This window comes from Schistocerca nitens, chromosome 2, assembly GCF_023898315.1.
Source record: "Schistocerca nitens isolate TAMUIC-IGC-003100 chromosome 2, iqSchNite1.1, whole genome shotgun sequence".
Lineage (NCBI taxonomy): Eukaryota > Metazoa > Arthropoda > Insecta > Orthoptera > Acrididae > Schistocerca > Schistocerca nitens.
The window spans coordinates 1,197,915,750-1,197,941,550 of NC_064615.1; positions in this window are offsets into that span (position 1 = coordinate 1,197,915,750).

A 25,801-nucleotide genomic window follows, 5' to 3' on the forward strand; every position below is an offset into this window, starting at 1 on the left:
TGGAACACACAAATCGCGTCGCGATTCAATACATCGTCCTCCAGCCGACTTGTCTCCAAGGGTCTAGTGCTGCCTCGGGCACCTTATGGTCGTTCTCCTGTGAGTCAAGATTTTCGAATCCGACGCAAAACTGACTGTTAATCGTAAGGTTCAGAGCCCCTTAATGACAATGGAACACACAAATTGCGTCGCGATTCAATACATCGTCCTCCGGCCGACCTGTCTCCAAGGGTTTATTGCTGCCTCGGGCACCTTATGGTCGATCTCCTGTGAGTCTAGATTTTCGAATCCGACGCAAAAGTGACAGTTAATTGTAACGTTCAGAGCCTGTTAATGACGATGGAACACACAAATCGCGTCGCGATTCAATACATCGTCCTCCAGCCGACTTGTCTCCAAGGGTCTAGTGCTGCCTCGGGCACCTTATAGTCGTTCTCCTGTGAGTCTAGATTTTCGAAACCGACGCAACACTGACAGTTAATCGTAAGGTTCAGAGCCTCTTAATGACAATGGAACACACAAATTGCGTCGCGATTCAATACATCGTCCTCCGGCCGACCTGTCTCCAAGGGTCTAGTGCTGCCTCGGACACCGTATGGTCGTTCTCCTGTGAGTCTAGATTTTCGAATCCGACGCAAAACTGACAGTTAATTGTAATATTCAGAGCCTGTTAATGACGATGGAACACACAAATCGCGGTGCGATTCAATACATCGTCCTCCAGCCGACTTGTCTCCAAGGGTCTAGTGCTGCCTCGGGCACCTTATGGTCGTTCTTCTTTGAGTCTAGATTTTCGAATCCGACGCAAAACTGACAGTTAATTGTAAGGTTCAGAGCCTCTTAATGACAATGTAACACACAAATTGCGTCGCGATTCAATACATCGTCCTCCGGCCGACCTGTCTCCAAGGGTCTGTTGCTGCCTCGGGCACCTTATGGTCGATCTCCTGTGAGTCTAGATTTTCGAATCCGACGCAAAACTGACAGTTAATTGTAACGTTCAGAGCCTCTTAATGACGATGGAACACACAAATTGCGTCGCGATTCAATACATCGTCCTCCAGCCGACTTGTCTCCAAGGGTCTATAGCTGCCTCGGGCACCTTATCGTCGTTCTCCTGTAAGTCTAGTTTTTCGAATCCGACGCAAAACTGACAGTTAATTGTAACGTTCAGACCCTCTTAATGACCATGGAACACACAAATTGCATCGCGATTCAATACATCGTCCTCCAGCCGCCCTGTCTCCAAACGTCTATTGCTGCCTCGGTCACCTTATGGTCGTTCTCCTGTGAGTCTAGATTTTCGAATCCGACGCAAAACTGACAGTTAATTGTAACGTTCAGAGCCTCTTAATGACGATGGAACACACAAATTGCGTCGCGATTCAATACATCGTCCTTCTGCCGACTTGTCTCCAAGGGTCTATAGCTGCCTCGGGCACCTGATCGTCGTTCTCCTGTGAGTCTAGTTTTTCGAATCCGACGCAAAACTGATAATTAATTGTAACGTTCAGAGCCTCTTAATGACGAAGGAAAACACAAATTGCGTCGAGATTCAATACATCGTCCGACAGCCGACCTGTCTCCAAAGGTCTATTGATGCCTCGGACACCTTATGGTCGTTCTGCTGTGAGTCTAGTTTTCCGAATACGACGCGTAACTGACAGTTAATTGTAACGTTCAGAGCCTGTTAATGACGATGGAACACACAAATTGCGTCGCGATTCAATACATAGTCCTCCAGCCGACTTGTCTCCAAGGGTCTATTGCTGCCTCGGGCACCTTATGGTCGTTCTCCTGTGAGTCTAGTTTTTCGAATCCGACGCAAAACTGACAGTTAATTGTAACGTTCAGAGCCTCTTAATGACGATGGAACACACAAATTGCGTCGCGATTCAATACATCGTCCTCCAGCCGACTTGTCTCCAAGGGTCTATTGCTGCCTCGGGCACCTTATGGTTGTTCTCCTGTGAGTCTAGTTTTTCGAATTCGACGCATAACTGACAGTTAATTGTAACGTTCAGAGCCTCATAATGACGATGGAACACACAAATTGCGTCGAGATTCAATACTTCGTCCGACAGCCGACCTGCTTCCAAGGTTCTATTGCTGCCTCGGGCACCTAATGGTCGTTCTGCTGTGCGTTTAGTTTTCCGAATACGGCGCATAACTGACAGTTAATTGTAACGTTCAGAGCCTGTTAATGACGATGGAACATACAAATTGCGTCGCGATTCAATACATCGTCCTCCAGCCGACTTGTCTCCAAGGGTCTATTGCTGCCTCGGGCACCTTATGGTCGTTCTCCTGTGAGTCTAGTTTTTCGATTCCGACGCAAAACTGACAGTTGATTGTAAAGTTCAGAGCCTGTTAATGACTATGGAACACACAAATTGCGTCGCGAATCAATACATCGTCCACCAGCCGCCTTGTCTCAAAGGGTCTATTGCTGCCTCGGTCACCTTATGGTCGTTCTCCTGTGTCTAGTTTTTCGAATCCGACGCATAACTGACAGTTAATTGTAACGTTCAGAGCCTCTTAATGACGATGGAACACACAAATTGCGTCGAGATTCAATACTTCGTCCGACAGCCGACCTGTCTCCAAGGGTCTATTGCTGCCTCGGGCACCAAATGGTCGTTCTGCTGTGCGTTTAGTTTTCCGAATACGACGCATAACTGACAGTTAATTGTAACATTCAGAGCCTGTTAATGACGATGGAACATACAAATCGCGTCGCGATTCAATACATCGTCCTCCAGCCGACTTGTCTCCAAGGGTCTAGTGCTGCCTCGGGCACCTTATGGTCGTTCTTCTGTGAGTCTTGATTTTCGAATCCGACGCAAAACTGACAGTTAATTGTAAGGTTCAGAGCCTGTTAATAACGATGGAACACACAAATTGCGTCGCGATTCAATAAATCGTCCTCCAGCCGACTTGTCTCCAAGGGCCTATTGCTGCCTCGGGCACCTTATGGTCGTTCTCCTGTGAGTCTAGTTTTTCGTATCCGACGCAAAACTGACAGTTAATTGTAACGTTCAGAGCCTCTTAATGACGATGGAACACACAAATTGCGTCGAGATTCAATACTTCGTCCGACTGCAGACCTGTCTCCAAAGGTCCATTGCTGCCTCGGGCACCTTATGGTCGTTCTGCTGTGAGCCTAGTTTTCCGAATACGACGCATAACTGACAGTTAATTGTAACGTTCAGAGACTGTTAATAACGATGGAACACACAAATTGCGTCGCGATTCAATACATCGTCCTCCAGCCGACTTGTCTCCAAGGGTCTATTGCTGCCTCGGGCACCTTATGGTCGTTCTCCTGTGAGTCTAGTTTTTCGAATCCGACGCAAAACTGACAGAGAATTGTAACGTTCAGAGCCTCTTAATGACGATGGAACAAACAAATTGCGTCGCGATTCAATACATCGTCCTCCAGCCGTCTTGTCTACAAGGGTCTATTGCTGCCTAGGGCACCTTATGGTCGTTCTCCTGTGAGTCTAGATTTTCGAATCCGACGCAAAACTGACAGTTAATTGTAACGTTCAGAGCCTGTTAATGACGATGGAACACACAAATTGCGTCGCGATTCAATACATCGTCCTCGAGCCGACTTGTCTCCAAGAGTCTATTGCTGCCTCGGGCACCTTATGGTCGGTCTCCTGTGAGTCTAGATTATCGAATCCGACGCAAAACTGACAGTGAATTGTAACGTTCAGAGCCTCTTAATGACGATGGAACACACAAATTGCGTCGCGATTCAATACATCGTCCGACAGCCGACTCGTCTCCAAGGGCCTTGTGCTGCCTCGGGCACCTTATGGTCGTCCTCCTGTGGGTCTAGATTTTCGAATCCGACGCAAAACTGACAGTTAATTGTAACGTTCAGAGCCTGATAATGACGATGGAACACACAAATCGCGTCGCGATTCAATACATCGTCCTCCAGCCGCCCTGTCTCCAAGGGTCTATTGCTGCCTCGGTCACCTTATGGTCGTTCTCCTGTGTGTCTAGTTGTTCGAATCCGACGCAAAACTGACAGTTAATTGTAACGTTCAGAGCCTCTTAATGACGATGGAACACACAAATTGCGTCGATATTCAATACATCGTCCGACAGCCGTCCTGTCTCCAAAGGTCTATTGCTGCCTCGGGGACCCTATGGTCGTTCTCCTGTGAGTCTAGTTTTTCGAATACGACGAATAACTGACAGTTAATTGTAACGTTCAGAGCCTCTTAATGACGATGGAACACACAAATTGCGTCGCTTTTCAATACATCGTCCGACAGCCGACTCGTCTCCAAGGGTCTATTGCTGCCTCGGGCACCTTATGGTCGATCTCCTGTGAGTCTAGTTTTTCGAATCCGACGCAAAACTGACAGTTAATTGTAACGTTCAGAGCCTGTTAATGACTATGGAACACACAAATTGCGTCGAGATTCAATACCTCGTCCGACAGCCGACCTGTCTCCAAAGGTCTATTGCTGCCTCGGGCACCTTATGGTCGTTCTGCTGTGAGCCTAGTTTTCCGAATACGACGCATAACTGACAGTGAATTGTAACGTTCAGAGCCTGTTAATAACGATGGAACACACAAATTGCGTCGCGATTCAATACATCGTCCTCCAGCCGACTTGCCTCTAAGGGTCTATTGCTGACTCGGGCACCTTATGGTCGTTCTCCTGTGAGTCTAGTTTTTCGAATCCGACGCAAAACTGACAGTTAATTGTAACGTTCAGAGCCTCTTAATGACGATGGAACACACAAATTGCGTCGCGATTCAATACATCGTCCTCCAACCGACTTGTCTCCAAGGGTCTATTGCTGCCTCGGGCACCTTATGGTCGTTCTCCTGTGAGTCTAGTTTTTCGAATCCGACGCAAAACTGACAGTTAATTGTAACGTTCAGAGCCTCTTAATGACGATGGAACACACAAATTGCGTCGCGATTCAATACATCGTCCACCAGCCGCCTTGTCTCAAAGGGTCTATTGCTGCCTCGGTCACCTTATGGTCGTTCTCCTGTGTCTAGTTTTTCGAATCCGACGCATAACTGACAGTTAATTGTAACGTTCAGAGCCTCTTAATGACGATGGAACACACAAATTGCGTCGAGATTCAATACTTCGTCCGACAGCCGACCTGTCTCCAAGGGTCTATTGCTGCCTAGGGCACCTAATGTTCGTTCTGCTGTGCGTTTAGTTTTCCGAATACGACGCATAACTGACAGTTAATTGTAACGTTCAGAGCCTGTTAATGACGATGGAACATACAAATTGCGTCGCGATTCAATACATCGTCCTCCAGCCGACTTGTCTCCAAGGGTCTAGTGTTGCCTCGGGCACCTTATGGTCGTTCTCCTGTGAGTTTAGATTTTCGAATCCGACGCAAAACTGACAGTTAATTGTAACGTTCAGAGCCTGTTAATGACGATGGAACACACAAATCGCGTCGCGATTCAATACATCGTCCTCCAGCCGCCCTGTCTCCAAGGGTATATTGCTGCCTCGGTCACCTTATGGTCGTTCTGCTGTGAGTCTAGTTTTCCGAATACGACAAATAACTGACAGTTAATTGTAACGTTCAGAGCCTGTTAATGACGATGGAACACACAAATTGCGTCGCGATTCAATACATCGTCCTCCAGCCGACTTGTCTCCAAGGGTCTATTGCTGCCTCGGGCACCTTATGGTCGTTCTCCTGTGAATTTAGTTTTTCGAATCCGACGCAAAACTGACAGTTAATTGTAACATTCAGAGCCTGTTAATGACGATGGAACATACAAATCTCGTCGCGATTCAATACATCGTCCTCCAGCCGACTTGTCTCCAAGGGTCTAGTGCTGCCTCGGGCACATTATGGTCGTTCTTCTGTGAGTCTAGATTTTCGAATCCGACGCAAAACTGACAGTTAATTGTAAGGTTCAGAGCCTCTTAATGACAATGGAACACACAAATTGCGTCGCGATTCAATACATCGTCCTCCGGCCGACCTGTCTCCAAGGGTCTATTGCTGCCTCGGGCACCTTATGGTCGATCTCCTGTGAGTCTAGATTTTCGAATCATTCGCAAAACTGACAGTTAAATGTTACGTTCAGAGCCTCTTATTGACGATGGAACACACAAATTGCGTCGCGATTCAATACATCGTCCGACAGCCGACTTGTCTCCAAGGGTCTATAGCTGCCTCGGGCACCTTATGGTCGTTCTCCTGTGAGTCTAGTTTTTCGAATCCGACGCAAAACTGACAGTTAATTGTAACGTTCAGAGCCTGTTAATGACTATGGAACACACAAATTGCGTCGAGATTCAATACCTCGTCCGACAGCCGACTTGTCTCCAAAGGTCTATTGCTGCCTCGGGCACCTTATGGTCGTTCTGCTGTGAGCCTAGTTTTCCGAATACGACGCATAACTGACAGTGAATTGTAACGTTCAGAGCCTGTTAATAACGATGGAACACACAAATTGCGTCGCGATTCAATACATCGTCCTCCAGCCGACTTGTCTCCAAGGGTCTATTGCTGCCTCGGGCAACTTATGGTCGTTCTCCTGTGAGTCTAGTTTTTCGAATCCGACGCAAAACTGACAGTTAATTGTAACGTTCAGAGCCTGTTAATGACGATGGAACACACAAATTGCGTCGCGATTCAATACATCGTCCTCGAGCCGACTTGTCTCCAAAAGTCTATTGCTGCCTCGGGCACCTAATGGTCGTTCTCCTGTGAGTCTAGATTTTCGAATCCGACGCAAAACTGACAGTGAATTGTAACGTTCAGAGCCTCTTAATGACGATGGAACACACAAATTGCGTCGCGATTCAATACATCGTCCGACAGTCGACTCGTCTCCAAGGGTCTTGTGCTGCCTCGGGCACCTTATGGTCGTCCTCCTGTGGGTCTAGATTTTCGAATCCGACGCAAAACTGACAGTTAATTGTAACGTTCAGAGCCTGATAATGACGATGGAACACACAAATCGCGTCGCGATTCAATACATCGTCCTCCAGCCGCCCTGTCTCCAAGAGTCTATTGCTGCCTCGGTCACCTTATGGTTGTTCTCCTGTGTGTCTAGTTTTTCGAATCCGACACTAAACTGACAGTTAATTGTAACGTTCAGAGCCTCTTAATGACGATGGAACAAACAAATTACGTCGATATTCAATACATCGTCCGACAGCCGACCTGTCTCCAAAGGTCTATTGCTGCCTCGGGGACCCTATGGTCGTTCTCCTGTGAGTCTAGTTTTTCGAATACGACGCATAACTGACAGTTAATTGTAACGTTCAGAGCCTGTTAATGACGATGGAACACACAAATTGCGTCGCTTTTCAATACATCGTCCGACAGCCGACTCGTCTCCAAGGGTCTATTGCTGCCTCGGGCACCTTATGGTCGTTCTCCTGTGAGTCTAGTTCTTCGAATCCGACGCAAAACTGACAGTTAATTGTAACGTTCAGAGCCTGTTAATGACTATGGAACACACAAATTGCGTCGAGATTCAATACCTCGTCCGACAGCCGACCTGTCTCCAAAGGTCTATTGCTGCCTCGGGCACCTTATGGTCGTTCTGCTGTGAGCCTAGTTTTCCGAATACGACGCATAACTGACAGTGAATTGTAACGTTCAGAGGCTGTTAATAACGATGGAACACACAAATTGCGTCGCGATTCAATACATCGTCCTCCAGCCGACTTGCCTCTAAGGGTCTATTGCAGACTCGGGCACCTTATGGTCGTTCTCCTGTGAGTCTAGTTTTTCGAATCCGACGCAAAACTGACAGTTAATTGTAACGTTCAGAGCCTCTTAATGACGATGGAACACACAAATTGCGTCGCGATTCAATACATCGTCCTCCAACCGACTTGTCTCCAAGGGTCTATTGCTGCCTCGAGCACCTTATGGTCGTTCTCCTGTGAGTCTAGTTTTTCGAATCCGACGCAAAACTGACAGTTAATTGTAACTTTCAGAGCCTCTTAATGACGATGGAACACACAAATTGCGTCGCGATTCAATACATCGTCCACCAGCCGCCTTGTCTCAAAGGGTCTATTGCTGCCTCGGTCACCTTATGGTCGTTCTCCTGTGTCTAGTTTTTCGAATCCGACGCATAACTGACAGTTAATTGTAACGTTCAGAGCCTCTTAATGACGATGGAACACACAAATTGCGTCGAGATTCAATGCTTCGTCCGACAGCCGACCTGTCTCCAAGGGTCTATTGCTGCCTCGGGCACCTAATGGTCGTTCTGCTGTGCGTTTAGTTTTCCGAATACGACGCATAACTGACAGTTAATTGTAACGTTCAGAGCCTGTTAATGACGATGGAACATACAAATTGCGTCGCGATTCAATACATCGTCCTCCAGCCGACTTGTCTCCAAGGGTCTAGTGTTGCCTCGGGCACCTTATGGTCGTTCTCCTGTGAGTTTAGATTTTCGAATCCGACGCAAAACTGACAGTTAATTGTAACGTTCAGAGCCTGTTAATGACGATGGTACACACAAATCGCGTCGCGATTCAATACATCGTCCTCCAGCCGCCCTGTCTCCAAGGGTATATTGCTGCCTCGGTCACCTTATGGTCGTTCTGCTGTGAGTCTAGTTTTCCGAATACGACAAATAACTGACAGTTAATTGTAACGTTCAGAGCCTCTTAATGACGATGGAACACACAAATTGCGTCGCGATTCAATACATCGTCCTCCAGCCGACTTGTCTCCAAGGGTCTATTGCTGCCTCGGGCACCTTATGGTCGTTCTCCTGTGAATTTAGTTTTTCGAATCCGACGCAAAACTGACAGTTAATTGTAACATTCAGAGCCTGTTAATGACGATGGAACATACAAATCTCGCCGCGATTCAATACATCGTCCTCCAGCCGACTTGTCTCCAAGGGTCTACCGAGCGAGGTGGCGCAGTGGTTAGCACACTGGACTCGCATTCGGGAGGACGACGGTTCAATCCCGTCTCCGGCCATCCTGATTTAGGTTTTCCGTGATTTCCCTAAATCGCTTCAGGCAAATGCCGGGATGGTTCCTTTGAAAGGGCACGGCCGATTTCCTTCCCCATCCTTCCCTCGCCCGAGCATGCGCTCCGTCTCAAATGACCTCGTTGTCGACGGGACGTTAAACACTAATCTCCTCCTCCTCCTCCTCTCCAAGGGTCTAGTGCTGCCTCGGGCACATTATGGTCGTTCTTCTGTGAGTCTAGATTTTCGAATCCGACGCAAAACTGACAGTTAATTGTAAGGTTCAGAGCCTCTTAATGACAATGGAACACACAAATTGCGTCGCGATTCAATACATCGTCCTCCGGCCGACCTGTCTCCAAGGGTCTATTGCTGCCTCGGGCACCTTATGGTCGATCTCCTGTGAGTCTAGATTTTCGAATCCGTCGCAAAACTGACAGTTAAATGTTACGTTCAGAGCCTCTTATTGACGATGGAACACACAAATTGCGTCGCGATTCAATACATCGTCCGACAGCCGACTTGTCTCCAAGGGTCTATAGCTGCCTCGGGCACCTTATGGTCGTTCTCCTGTGAGTCTAGTTTTTCGAAACCGACGCAAAACTGACAGTTAATTGTAACGTTCAGAGCCTGTTAATGACTATGGAACACACAAATTGCGTCGAGATTCAATACCTCGTCCGACAGCCGACTTGTCTCCAAAGGTCTATTGCTGCCTCGGGCACCTTATGGTCGTTCTGCTGTGAGCCTAGTTTTCCGAATACGACGCATAACTGACAGTGAATTGTAACGTTCAGAGCCTGTTAATAACGATGGAACACACAAATTGCGTCGCGATTCAATACATCGTCCTCCAGCCGACTTGTCTCCAAGGGTCTATTGCTGCCTCGGGCACCTTATGGTCGTTCTCCTGTGAGTCTAGTTTTTCGAATCCGACGCAAAACTGACAGTTAATTGTAACGTTCAGAGCCTGTTAATGACTATGGAACACACAAATTGCGTCGCGATACGATACATCGTCCTCCAGCCGCCTAGTTTCCAAGGGTCTGTTGCTGCCTCGGGCACCTTATGGTCGTTCACCAGTGAGTCTAGTTTTTCGAATCCGACGCAAAACTGACAGTTAATTGTAACGTTCAGAGCCTCTTAATGACGATGGAACACACAAATTGCGTCGCGAATCAATACATCGTCCGACAGCCGACCTGTCTCCAAAGGTCTCTTGCTGCCTCGGGCACCTTATGGTCGCTCTGCTGTGAGTCTAGTTTTCCAAATACGACGCATAACTGACAGCTAATTGTAACGTTCAGAGCCTCTTAATGACGATGGAACACACAAATTGCGTCGCGATTCAGTACATCGTCCTCCAGCCGACTTGTCTCCAAGGGTCTAGTGCTGCCTCGGGCACCTTATGGTCGATCTCCTGTGAGTCTAGATTTTCGAATCCGTCGCAAAACTGACAGTTAAATGTTACGTTCAGAGCCTCTTAATGACGATGGAACACACAAATCGCGTCGCGATTCAATACATCGTCCTCCGGCCGACCTGTCTCCAAGGGTTTATTGCTGCCTCGGGCACCTTATGGTCGATCTCCTGTGAGTCTAGATTTTCGAATCCGACGCAAAAGTGACAGTTAATTGTAACGTTCAGAGCCTGTTAATGACGATGGAACACACAAATCGCGTCGCGATTCAATACATCGTCCTCCAGCCGACTTGTCTCCAAGGGTCTAGTGCTGCCTCGGGCACCTTATGGTCGTTCTCCTGTGAGTCTAGATTTTCGAAACCGACGCAACACTGACAGTTAATCGTAAGGTTCAGAGCCTCTTAATGACAATGGAACACACAAATTGCGTCGCGATTCAATACATCGTCCTCCGGCCGACCTGTCTCCAAGGGTCTAGTGCTGCCTCGGACACCGTATGGTCGTTCTCCTGTGAGTCTAGATTTTCGAATCCGACGCAAAACTGACAGTTAATTGTAACATTCAGAGCCTGTTAATGACGATGGAACACACAAATCGCGTCGCGATTCAATACATCGTCCTCCAGCCGACTTGTCTCCAAGGGTCTAGTGCTGCCTCGGGCACCTTATGGTCGTTCTTCTTTGAGTCTAGATTTTCGAATCCGACGCAAAACTGACAGTTAATTGTAACGTTCAGAGCCTCTTAATGACGATGGAACACACAAATTGCGTCGCGATTCAATACATCGTCCTCCAGCCGACTTGTCTCCAAGGGTCTATAGCTGCCTCGGGCACCTTATCGTCGTTCTCCTGTAAGTCTAGTTTTTCGAATCCGACGCAAAACTGACAGTTAATTGTAACGTTCAGACCCTCTTAATGACCATGGAACACACAAATTGCATCGCGATTCAATACATCGTCCTCCAGCCGCCCTGTCTCCAAACGTCTATTGCTGCCTCGGTCACCTTATGGTCGTTCTCCTGTGTGTCTAGTTTTTCGAATCCGAAGCAAAACTGACAGTTAATTGTAACGTTCAGAGCCTCTTAATGACGATGGAACACACAAATTGCGTCGCGATTCAATTCATCGTCCTTCTGCCGACTTGTCTCCAAGGGTCTATAGCTGCCTCGGGCACCTGATCGTCGTTCTCCTGTGAGTCTAGTTTTTCGAATCCGACGCAAAACTGATAATTAATTGTAACGTTCAGAGCCTCTTAATGACGAAGGAAAACACAAATTGCGTCGAGATTCAATACATCGTCCGACAGCCGACCTGTCTCCAAAGGTCTATTGATGCCTCGGACACCTTATGGTCGTTCTGCTGTGAGTCTAGTTTTCCGAATACGACGCGTAACTGACAGTTAATTGTAACGTTCAGAGCCTGTTAATGACGATGGAACACACAAATTGCGTCGCGATTCAATACATAGTCCTCCAGCCGACTTGTCTCCAAGGGTCTATTGCTGCCTCGGGCACCTTATGGTCGTTCTCCTGTGAGTCTAGTTTTTCGAATCCGACGCAAAACTGACAGTTAATTGTAACGTTCAGAGCCTCTTAATGACGATGGAACACACAAATTGCGTCGCGATTCAATACATCGTCCTCCAGCCGACTTGTCTCCAAGGGTCTATTGCTGCCTCGGGCACCTTATGGTTGTTCTCCTGTGAGTCTAGTTTTTCGAATTCGACGCATAACTGACAGTTAATTGTAACGTTCAGAGCCTCATAATGACGATGGAACACACAAATTGCGTCGAGATTCAATACTTCGTCCGACAGCCGACCTGCTTCCAAGGTTCTATTGCTGCCTCGGGCACCTAATGGTCGTTCTGCTGTGCGTTTAGTTTTCCGAATACGGCGCATAACTGACAGTTAATTGTAACGTTCAGAGCCTGTTAATGACGATGGAACATACAAATTGCGTCGCGATTCAATACATCGTCCTCCAGCCGACTTGTCTCCAAGGGTCTATTGCTGCCTCGGGCACCTTATGGTCGTTCTCCTGTGAGTCTAGTTTTTCGATTCCGACGCAAAACTGACAGTTGATTGTAAAGTTCAGAGCCTGTTAATGACTATGGAACACACAAATTGCGTCGCGAATCAATACATCGTCCACCAGCCGCCTTGTCTCAAAGGGTCTATTGCTGCCTCGGTCACCTTATGGTCGTTCTCCTGTGTCTAGTTTTTCGAATCCGACGCATAACTGACAGTTAATTGTAACGTTCAGAGCCTCTTAATGACGATGGAACACACAAATTGCGTCGAGATTCAATACTTCGTCCGACAGCCGACCTGTCTCCAAGGGTCTATTGCTGCCTCGGGCACCAAATGGTCGTTCTGCTGTGCGTTTAGTTTTCCGAATACGACGCATAACTGACAGTTAATTGTAACATTCAGAGCCTGTTAATGACGATGGAACATACAAATCGCGTCGCGATTCAATACATCGTCCTCCAGCCGACTTGTCTCCAAGGGTCTAGTGCTGCCTCGGGCACCTTATGGTCGTTCTTCTGTGAGTCTTGATTTTCGAATCCGACGCAAAACTGACAGTTAATTGTAAGGTTCAGAGCCTGTTAATAACGATGGAACACACAAATTGCGTCGCGATTCAATAAATCGTCCTCCAGCCGACTTGTCTCCAAGGGCCTATTGCTGCCTCGGGCACCTTATGGTCGTTCTCCTGTGAGTCTAGTTTTTCGTATCCGACGCAAAACTGACAGTTAATTGTAACGTTCAGAGCCTCTTAATGACGATGGAACACACAAATTGCGTCGAGATTCAATACTTCGTCCGACTGCAGACCTGTCTCCAAAGGTCCATTGCTGCCTCGGGCACCTTATGGTCGTTCTGCTGTGAGCCTAGTTTTCCGAATACGACGCATAACTGACAGTTAATTGTAACGTTCAGAGACTGTTAATAACGATGGAACACACAAATTGCGTCGCGATTCAATACATCGTCCTCCAGCCGACTTGTCTCCAAGGGTCTATTGCTGCCTCGGGCACCTTATGGTCGTTCTCCTGTGAGTCTAGTTTTTCGAATCCGACGCAAAACTGACAGAGAATTGTAACGTTCAGAGCCTCTTAATGACGATGGAACAAACAAATTGCGTCGCGATTCAATACATCGTCCTCCAGCCGTCTTGTCTACAAGGGTCTATTGCTGCCTAGGGCACCTTATGGTCGTTCTCCTGTGAGTCTAGATTTTCGAATCCGACGCAAAACTGACAGTTAATTGTAACGTTCAGAGCCTGTTAATGACGATGGAACACACAAATTGCGTCGCGATTCAATACATCGTCCTCGAGCCGACTTGTCTCCAAGAGTCTATTGCTGCCTCGGGCACCTTATGGTCGGTCTCCTGTGAGTCTAGATTATCGAATCCGACGCAAAACTGACAGTGAATTGTAACGTTCAGAGCCTCTTAATGACGATGGAACACACAAATTGCGTCGCGATTCAATACATCGTCCGACAGCCGACTCGTCTCCAAGGGTCTTGTGCTGCCTCGGGCACCTTATGGTCGTCCTCCTGTGGGTCTAGATTTTCGAATCCGACGCAAAACTGACAGTTAATTGTAACGTTCAGAGCCTGATAATGACGATGGAACACACAAATCGCGTCGCGATTCAATACATCGTCCTCCAGCCGCCCTGTCTCCAAGGGTCTATTGCTGCCTCGGTCACCTTATGGTCGTTCTCCTGTGTGTCTAGTTGTTCGAATCCGACGCAAAACTGACAGTTAATTGTAACGTTCAGAGCCTCTTAATGACGATGGAACACACAAATTGCGTCGATATTCAATACATCGTCCGACAGCCGTCCTGTCTCCAAAGGTCTATTGCTGCCTCGGGGACCCTATGGTCGTTCTCCTGTGAGTCTAGTTTTTCGAATACGACGAATAACTGACAGTTAATTGTAACGTTCAGAGCCTCTTAATGACGATGGAACACACAAATTGCGTCGCTTTTCAATACATCGTCCGACAGCCGACTCGTCTCCAAGGGTCTATTGCTGCCTCGGGCACCTTATGGTCGATCTCCTGTGAGTCTAGTTTTTCGAATCCGACGCAAAACTGACAGTTAATTGTAACGTTCAGAGCCTGTTAATGACTATGGAACACACAAATTGCGTCGAGATTCAATACCTCGTCCGACAGCCGACCTGTCTCCAAAGGTCTATTGCTGCCTCGGGCACCTTATGGTCGTTCTGCTGTGAGCCTAGTTTTCCGAATACGACGCATAACTGACAGTGAATTGTAACGTTCAGAGCCTGTTAATAACGATGGAACACACAAATTGCGTCGCGATTCAATACATCGTCCTCCAGCCGACTTGCCTCTAAGGGTCTATTGCTGACTCGGGCACCTTATGGTCGTTCTCCTGTGAGTCTAGTTTTTCGAATCCGACGCAAAACTGACAGTTAATTGTAACGTTCAGAGCCTCTTAATGACGATGGAACACACAAATTGCGTCGCGATTCAATACATCGTCCTCCAACCGACTTGTCTCCAAGGGTCTATTGCTGCCTCGGGCACCTTATGGTCGTTCTCCTGTGAGTCTAGTTTTTCGAATCCGACGCAAAACTGACAGTTAATTGTAACGTTCAGAGCCTCTTAATGACGATGGAACACACAAATTGCGTCGCGATTCAATACATCGTCCACCAGCCGCCTTGTCTCAAAGGGTCTATTGCTGCCTCGGTCACCTTATGGTCGTTCTCCTGTGTCTAGTTTTTCGAATCCGACGCATAACTGACAGTTAATTGTAACGTTCAGAGCCTCTTAATGACGATGGAACACACAAATTGCGTCGAGATTCAATACTTCGTCCGACAGCCGACCTGTCTCCAAGGGTCTATTGCTGCCTAGGGCACCTAATGTTCGTTCTGCTGTGCGTTTAGTTTTCCGAATACGACGCATAACTGACAGTTAATTGTAACGTTCAGAGCCTGTTAATGACGATGGAACATACAAATTGCGTCGCGATTCAATACATCGTCCTCCAGCCGACTTGTCTCCAAGGGTCTAGTGTTGCCTCGGGCACCTTATGGTCGTTCTCCTGTGAGTTTAGATTTTCGAATCCGACGCAAAACTGACAGTTAATTGTAACGTTCAGAGCCTGTTAATGACGATGGAACACACAAATCGCGTCGCGATTCAATACATCGTCCTCCAGCCGCCCTGTCTCCAAGGGTATATTGCTGCCTCGGTCACCTTATGGTCGTTCTGCTGTGAGTCTAGTTTTCCGAATACGACAAATAACTGACAGTTAATTGTAACGTTCAGAGCCTGTTAATGACGATGGAACACACAAATTGCGTCGCGATTCAATACATCGTCCTCCAGCCGACTTGTCTCCAAGGGTCTATTGCTGCCTCGGGCACCTTATGGTCGTTCTCCTGTGAATTTAGTTTTTCGAATCCGACGCAAAACTGACAGTTAATTGTAACATTCAGAGCCTGTTAATGACGATGGAACATACAAATCTCGTCGCGATTCAATACATCGTCCTCCAGCCGACTTGTCTCCAAGGGTCTAGTGCTGCCTCGGGCACATTATGGTCGTTCTTCTGTGAGTCTAGATTTTCGAATCCGACGCAAAACTGACAGTTAATTGTAAGGTTCAGAGCCTCTTAATGACAATGGAACACACAAATTGCGTCGCGATTCAATACATCGTCCTCCGGCCGACCTGTCTCCAAGGGTCTATTGCTGCCTCGGGCACCTTATGGTCGATCTCCTGTGAGTCTAGATTTTCGAATCATTCGCAAAACTGACAGTTAAATGTTACGTTCAGAGCCTCTTATTGACGATGGAACACACAAATTGCGTCGCGATTCAATACATCGTCCGACAGCCGACTTGTCTCCAAGGGTCTATAGCTGCCTCGGGCACCTTATGGTCGTTCTCCTGTGAGTCTAGTTTTTCGAATCCGACGCAAAACTGACAGTTAATTGTAACGTTCAGAGCCTGTTAATGACTATGGAACACACAAATTGCGTCGAGATTCAATACCTCGTCCGACAGCCGACTTGTCTCCAAAGGTCTATTGCTGCCTCGGGCACCTTATGGTCGTTCTGCTGTGAGCCTAGTTTTCCGAATACGACGCATAACTGACAGTGAATTGTAACGTTCAGAGCCTGTTAATAACGATGGAACACACAAATTGCGTCGCGATTCAATACATCGTCCTCCAGCCGACTTGTCTCCAAGGGTCTATTGCTGCCTCGGGCAACTTATGGTCGTTCTCCTGTGAGTCTAGTTTTTCGAATCCGACGCAAAACTGACAGTTAATTGTAACGTTCAGAGCCTCTTAATGACGATGGAACAAACAAATTACGTCGATATTCAATACATCGTCCGACAGCCGACCTGTCTCCAAAGGTCTATTGCTGCCTCGGGGACCCTATGGTCGTTCTCCTGTGAGTCTAGTTTTTCGAATACGACGCATAACTGACAGTTAATTGTAACGTTCAGAGCCTGTTAATGACGATGGAACACACAAATTGCGTCGCTTTTCAATACATCGTCCGACAGCCGACTCGTCTCCAAGGGTCTATTGCTGCCTCGGGCACCTTATGGTCGTTCTCCTGTGAGTCTAGTTCTTCGAATCCGACGCAAAACTGACAGTTAATTGTAACGTTCAGAGCCTGTTAATGACTATGGAACACACAAATTGCGTCGAGATTCAATACCTCGTCCGACAGCCGACCTGTCTCCAAAGGTCTATTGCTGCCTCGGGCACCTTATGGTCGTTCTGCTGTGAGCCTAGTTTTCCGAATACGACGCATAACTGACAGTGAATTGTAACGTTCAGAGGCTGTTAATAACGATGGAACACACAAATTGCGTCGCGATTCAATACATCGTCCTCCAGCCGACTTGCCTCTAAGGGTCTATTGCAGACTCGGGCACCTTATGGTCGTTCTCCTGTGAGTCTAGTTTTTCGAATCCGACGCAAAACTGACAGTTAATTGTAACGTTCAGAGCCTCTTAATGACGATGGAACACACAAATTGCGTCGCGATTCAATACATCGTCCTCCAACCGACTTGTCTCCAAGGGTCTATTGCTGCCTCGAGCACCTTATGGTCGTTCTCCTGTGAGTCTAGTTTTTCGAATCCGACGCAAAACTGACAGTTAATTGTAACTTTCAGAGCCTCTTAATGACGATGGAACACACAAATTGCGTCGCGATTCAATACATCGTCCACCAGCCGCCTTGTCTCAAAGGGTCTATTGCTGCCTCGGTCACCTTATGGTCGTTCTCCTGTGTCTAGTTTTTCGAATCCGACGCATAACTGACAGTTAATTGTAACGTTCAGAGCCTCTTAATGACGATGGAACACACAAATTGCGTCGAGATTCAATGCTTCGTCCGACAGCCGACCTGTCTCCAAGGGTCTATTGCTGCCTCGGGCACCTAATGGTCGTTCTGCTGTGCGTTTAGTTTTCCGAATACGACGCATAACTGACAGTTAATTGTAACGTTCAGAGCCTGTTAATGACGATGGAACATACAAATTGCGTCGCGATTCAATACATCGTCCTCCAGCCGACTTGTCTCCAAGGGTCTAGTGTTGCCTCGGGCACCTTATGGTCGTTCTCCTGTGAGTTTAGATTTTCGAATCCGACGCAAAACTGACAGTTAATTGTAACGTTCAGAGCCTGTTAATGACGATGGTACACACAAATCGCGTCGCGATTCAATACATCGTCCTCCAGCCGCCCTGTCTCCAAGGGTATATTGCTGCCTCGGTCACCTTATGGTCGTTCTGCTGTGAGTCTAGTTTTCCGAATACGACAAATAACTGACAGTTAATTGTAACGTTCAGAGCCTCTTAATGACGATGGAACACACAAATTGCGTCGCGATTCAATACATCGTCCTCCAGCCGACTTGTCTCCAAGGGTCTATTGCTGCCTCGGGCACCTTATGGTCGTTCTCCTGTGAATTTAGTTTTTCGAATCCGACGCAAAACTGACAGTTAATTGTAACATTCAGAGCCTGTTAATGACGATGGAACATACAAATCTCGTCGCGATTCAATACATCGTCCTCCAGCCGACTTGTCTCCAAGGGTCTACCGAGCGAGGTGGCGCAGTGGTTAGCACACTGGACTCGCATTCGGGAGGACGACGGTTCAATCCCGTCTCCGGCCATCCTGATTTAGGTTTTCCGTGATTTCCCTAAATCGCTTCAGGCAAATGCCGGGATGGTTCCTTTGAAAGGGCACGGCCGATTTCCTTCCCCATCCTTCCCTCGCCCGAGCATGCGCTCCGTCTCAAATGACCTCGTTGTCGACGGGACGTTAAACACTAATCTCCTCCTCCTCCTCCTCTCCAAGGGTCTAGTGCTGCCTCGGGCACATTATGGTCGTTCTTCTGTGAGTCTAGATTTTCGAATCCGACGCAAAACTGACAGTTAATTGTAAGGTTCAGAGCCTCTTAATGACAATGGAACACACAAATTGCGTCGCGATTCAATACATCGTCCTCCGGCCGACCTGTCTCCAAGGGTCTATTGCTGCCTCGGGCACCTTATGGTCGATCTCCTGTGAGTCTAGATTTTCGAATCCGTCGCAAAACTGACAGTTAAATGTTACGTTCAGAGCCTCTTATTGACGATGGAACACACAAATTGCGTCGCGATTCAATACATCGTCCGACAGCCGACTTGTCTCCAAGGGTCTATAGCTGCCTCGGGCACCTTATGGTCGTTCTCCTGTGAGTCTAGTTTTTCGAAACCGACGCAAAACTGACAGTTAATTGTAACGTTCAGAGCCTGTTAATGACTATGGAACACACAAATTGCGTCGAGATTCAATACCTCGTCCGACAGCCGACTTGTCTCCAAAGGTCTATTGCTGCCTCGGGCACCTTATGGTCGTTCTGCTGTGAGCCTAGTTTTCCGAATACGACGCATAACTGACAGTGAATTGTAACGTTCAGAGCCTGTTAATAACGATGGAACACACAAATTGCGTCGCGATTCAATACATCGTCCTCCAGCCGACTTGTCTCCAAGGGTCTATTGCTGCCTCGGGCACCTTATGGTCGTTCTCCTGTGAGTCTAGTTTTTCGAATCCGACGCAAAACTGACAGTTAATTGTAACGTTCAGAGCCTGTTAATGACTATGGAACACACAAATTGCGTCGCGATACGATACATCGTCCTCCAGCCGCCTAGTTTCCAAGGGTCTGTTGCTGCCTCGGGCACCTTATGGTCGTTCACCAGTGAGTCTAGTTTTTCGAATCCGACGCAAAACTGACAGTTAATTGTAACGTTCAGAGCCTCTTAATGACGATGGAACACACAAATTGCGTCGCGAATCAATACATCGTCCGACAGCCGACCTGTCTCCAAAGGTCTCTTGCTGCCTCGGGCACCTTATGGTCGCTCTGCTGTGAGTCTAGTTTTCCAAATACGACGCATAACTGACAGCTAATTGTAACGTTCAGAGCCTCTTAATGACGATGGAACACACAAATTGCGTCGCGATTCAGTACATCGTCCTCCAGCCGACTTGTCTCCAAGGGTCTAGTGCTGCCTCGGGCACCTTATGGTCGATCTCCTGTGAGTCTAGATTTTCGAATCCGTCGCAAAACTGACAGTTAAATGTTACGTTCAGAGCCTCTTAATGACGATGGAACACACAAATCGCGTCGCGATTCAATACATCGTCCTCCGGCCGACCTGTCTCCAAGGGTTTATTGCTGCCTCGGGCACCTTATGGTCGATCTCCTGTGAGTCTAGATTTTCGAATCCGACGCAAAAGTGACAGTTAATTGTAACGTTCAGAGCCTGTTAATGACGATGGAACACACAAATCGCGTCGCGATTCAATACATCGTCCTCCAGCCGACTTGTCTCCAAGGGTCTAGTGCTGCCTCGGGCACCTTATGGTCGTTCTCCTGTGAGTCTAGATTTTCGAAACCGACGCAACACTGACAGTTAATCGTAAGGTTCAGAGCCTCTTAATGACAATGGAACACACAAATTGCGTCGCGATTCAATACATCGTCCTCCGGCCGACCTGTCTCCAAGGGTCTAGTGCTGCCTCGGACACCGTATGGTCGTTCTCCTGTGAGTCTAGATTTTCGAATCCGACGCAAAACTGACAGTTAATTGTAACATTCAGAGCCTGTTAATGACGATGGAACACACAAATCGCGTCGCGATTCAATACATCGTCCTCCAGCCGACTTGTCTCCAAGGGTCTAGTGCTGCCTCGGGCACCTTATGGTCGTTCTTCTTTGAGTCTAGATTTTCGAATCCGACGCAAAACTGACAGTTAATTGTAACGTTCAGAGCCTCTTAATGACGATGGAACACACAAATTGCGTCGCGATTCAATACATCGTCCTCCAGCCGACTTGTCTCCAAGGGTCTATAGCTGCCTCGGGCACCTTATCGTCGTTCTCCTGTAAGTCTAGTTTTTCGAATCCGACGCAAAACTGACAGTTAATTGTAACGTTCAGACCCTCTTAATGACCATGGAACACACAAATTGCATCGCGATTCAATACATCGTCCTCCAGCCGCCCTGTCTCCAAACGTCTATTGCTGCCTCGGTCACCTTATGGTCGTTCTCCTGTGAGTCTAGATTTTCGAATCCGACGCAAAACTGACAGTTAATTGTAACGTTCAGAGCCTCTTAATGACGATGGAACACACAAATTGCGTCGCGATTCAATACATCGTCCTCCAGCCGACTTGTCTCCAAGGGTCTATTGCTGCCTCGGGCACCTTATGGTTGTTCTCCTGTGAGTCTAGTTTTTCGAATTCGACGCATAACTGACAGTTAATTGTAACGTTCAGAGCCTCATAATGACGATGGAACACACAAATTGCGTCGAGATTCAATACTTCGTCCGACAGCCGACCTGCTTCCAAGGTTCTATTGCTGCCTCGGGCACCTAATGGTCGTTCTGCTGTGCGTTTAGTTTTCCGAATACGGCGCATAACTGACAGTTAATTGTAACGTTCAGAGCCTGTTAATGACGATGGAACATACAAATTGCGTCGCGATTCAATACATCGTCCTCCAGCCAACTTGTCTCCAAGGGTCTATTGCTGCCACGGGCACCTTATGGTCGTTCTCCTGTGAGTCTAGTTTTTCGATTCCGACGCAAAACTGACAGTTGATTGTAACGTTCAGAGCCTGTTAATGACTATGGAACACACAAATTGCGTCGCGAATCAATACATCGTCCACCAGCCGCCTTGTCTCAAAGGGTCTATTGCTGCCTCGGTCACCTTATGGTCGTTCTCCTGTGTCTAGTTTTTCGAATCCGACGCATAACTGACAGTTAATTGTAACGTTCAGAGCCTCTTAATGACGATGGAACACACAAATTGCGTCGAGATTCAATACTTCGTCCGACAGCCGACCTGTCTCCAAGGGTCTATTGCTGCCTCGGGCACCAAATGGTCGTTCTGCTGTGCGTTTAGTTTTCCGAATACGACGCATAACTGACAGTTAATTGTAACATTCAGAGCCTGTTAATGACGATGGAACACACAAATCGCGTCGCGATTCAATACATCGTCCTCCAGCCGACTTGTCTCCAAGGGTCTAGTGCTGCCTCGGGCACCTTATGGTCGTTCTTCTTTGAGTCTAGATTTTCGAATCCGACGCAAAACTGACAGTTAATTGTAACGTTCAGAGCCTCTTAATGACGATGGAACACACAAATTGCGTCGCGATTCAATACATCGTCCTCCAGCCGACTTGTCTCCAAGGGTCTATAGCTGCCTCGGGCACCTTATCGTCGTTCTCCTGTAAGTCTAGTTTTTCGAATCCGACGCAAAACTGACAGTTAATTGTAACGTTCAGACCCTCTTAATGACCATGGAACACACAAATTGCATCGCGATTCAATACATCGTCCTCCAGCCGCCCTGTCTCCAAACGTCTATTGCTGCCTCGGTCACCTTATGGTCGTTCTCCTGTGAGTCTAGATTTTCGAATCCGACGCAAAACTGACAGTTAATTGTAACGTTCAGAGCCTCTTAATGACGATGGAACACACAAATTGCGTCGCGATTCAATACATCGTCCTCCAGCCGACTTGTCTCCAAGGGTCTATTGCTGCCTCGGGCACCTTATGGTTGTTCTCCTGTGAGTCTAGTTTTTCGAATTCGACGCATAACTGACAGTTAATTGTAACGTTCAGAGCCTCATAATGACGATGGAACACACAAATTGCGTCGAGATTCAATACTTCGTCCGACAGCCGACCTGCTTCCAAGGTTCTATTGCTGCCTCGGGCACCTAATGGTCGTTCTGCTGTGCGTTTAGTTTTCCGAATACGGCGCATAACTGACAGTTAATTGTAACGTTCAGAGCCTGTTAATGACGATGGAACATACAAATTGCGTCGCGATTCAATACATCGTCCTCCAGCCAACTTGTCTCCAAGGGTCTATTGCTGCCTCGGGCACCTTATGGTCGTTCTCCTGTGAGTCTAGTTTTTCGATTCCGACGCAAAACTGACAGTTGATTGTAACGTTCAGAGCCTGTTAATGACTATGGAACACACAAATTGCGTCGCGAATCAATACATCGTCCACCAGCCGCCTTGTCTCAAAGGGTCTATTGCTGCCTCGGTCACCTTATGGTCGTTCTCCTGTGTCTAGTTTTTCGAATCCGACGCATAACTGACAGTTAATTGTAACGTTCAGAGCCTCTTAATGACGATGGAACACACAAATTGCGTCGAGATTCAATACTTCGTCCGACAGCCGACCTGTCTCCAAGGGTCTATTGCTGCCTCGGGCACCAAATGGTCGTTCTGCTGTGCGTTTAGTTTTCCGAATACGACGCATAACTGACAGTTAATTGTAACATTCAGAGCCTGTTAATGACGATGGAACATACAAATCGCGTCGCGATTCAATACATCGTCCTCCAGCCGACTTGTCTCCAAGGGTCTAGTGCTGCCTCGGGCACCTTATGGTAGTTCTTCTGTGAGTCTAGATTTTCGAATCCGACGCAAAACTGACAGTTAATTGTAAGGTTCAGAGCCTGTTAATAACGATGGAACACACAAATTGCGTCGCGATTCAATAAATCGTCCTCCAGCCGACTTGTCTCCAAGGGTCTATTGCTGCCTCGGGCACCTTATGGTCGTTCTCCTGTGAGTCTAGTTTTTCGTATCCGACGCAAAACTGACAGTTAATTGTAACGTTCAGAGCCTCTTAATGACGATGGAACACACAAATTGCGTCGAGATTCAATACTTCGTCCGACTGCCGACCTGTCTCCAAAGGTCCATTGCTGCCTCGGGCACCTTATGGTCGTTCTGCTGTGAGCCTATTTTTCCGAATACGACGCATAACTGACAGTTAATTGTAACGTTCAGAGCCTGTTAATAACGATGGAACACACAAATTGCGTCGCGATCCAATACATCGTCCTCCAGCCGACTTGTCTCCAAGGGTCTATTGCTGCCTCGGGCACCTTATGGTCGTTCTCCTGTGAGTCTAGTTTTTCGAATCCGACGCAAAACTGACAGTGAATTGTAACGTTCAGAGCCTCTTAATGACGATGGAACACACAAATTGCGTCGCGATTCAATACATCGTCCTCCAGCCGTCTTGTCTCCAAGGGTCTATTGCTGCCTAGGGCACCTTATGGTCGTTCTCCTGTGAGTCTAGATTTTCGAATCCGACGCAAAACTGACAGTTAATTGTAACGGTCAGAGCCTGTTAATGACGATGGAACACACAAATTGCGTCGCGATGCAATACATCGTCCTCGAGCCGACTTGTCTCCAAGAGTCTATTGCTGCCTCGGGCACCTTATGGTCGGTCTCCTGTGAGTCTAGATTTTCGAATCCGACGCAAAACTGACAGTGAATTGTAACGTTCAGAGCCTCTTAATGACGATGGAACACACAAATTGCGTCGCGATTCAATACATCGTCCGACAGCCGACTCGTCTCCAAGGGTCTTGTGCTGCCTCGGGCGCCTTATGGTCGTCCTCCTGTGGGTCTAGATTTTCGAATCCGACGCAAAACTGACAGTTAATTGTAACGTTCAGAGCCTGATAATGACGATGGAACACACAAATCGCGTCGCGATTCAATACATCGTCCTCCAGCCGCCCTGTCTCCAAGGTTTCTATTGCTGCCTCGGTCACCTTATGGTCGTTCTCCTGTGTGTCTAGTTTTTCGAATCCGACGCAAAACTGACAGTTAATTGTAACGTTCAGAGCCTGTTAATGACTATGGAACACACAAATTGCGTCGAGATTCAATACCTCGTCCGACAGCCGACCTGTCTCCAAAGGTCTATTGCTGCCTCGGGCACCTTATGGTCGTTCTGCTGTGAGCCTAGTTTTCCGAATACGACGCATAACTGACAGTGAATTGTAACGTTCAGAGCCTGTTAATAACGATGGAACACACAAATTGCGTCGCGATTCAATACATCGTCCTCCAGCCGACTTGCCTCTAAGGGTCTATTGCTGACTCGGGCACCTTATGGTCGTTCTCCTGTGAGTCTAGTTTTTCGAATCCGACGCAAAACTGACAGTTAATTGTAACGTTCAGAGCCTCTTAATGACGATGGAACACACAAATTGCGTCGCGATTCAATACATCGTCCTCCAACCGACTTGTCTCCAAGGGTCTATTGCTGCCTCGGGCACCTTATGGTCGTTCTCCTGTGAGTCTAGTTTTTCGAATCCGACGCAAAACTGACAGTTAATTGTAACGTTCAGAGCCTCTTAATGACGATGGAACACACAAATTGCGTCGCGATTCAATACATCGTCCACCAGCCGCCTTGTCTCAAAGGGTCTATTGCTGCCTCGGTCACCTTATGGTCGTTCTCCTGTGTCTAGTTTTTCGAATCCGACGCATAACTGACAGTTAATTGTAACGTTCAGAGCCTCTTAATGACGATGGAACACACAAATTGCGTCGAGATTCAATACTTCGTCCGACAGCCGACCTGTCTCCAAGGGTCTATTGCTGCCTAGGGCACCTAATGGTCGTTCTGCTGTGCGTTTAGTTTTCCGAATACGACGCATAACTGACAGTTAATTGTAACGTTCAGAGCCTGTTAATGACGATGGAACATACAAATTGCGTCGCGATTCAATACATCGTCCTCCAGCCGACTTGTCTCCAAGGGTCTAGTGTTGCCTCGGGCACCTTATGGTCGTTCTCCTGTGAGTTTAGATTTTCGAATCCGACGCAAAACTGACAGTTAATTGTAACGTTCAGAGCCTGTTAATGACGATGGAACACACAAATCGCGTCGCGATTCAATACATCGTCCTCCAGCCGCCCTGTCTCCAAGGGTATATTGCTGCCTCGGTCACCTTATGGTCGTTCTGCTGTGAGTCTAGTTTTCCGAATACGAC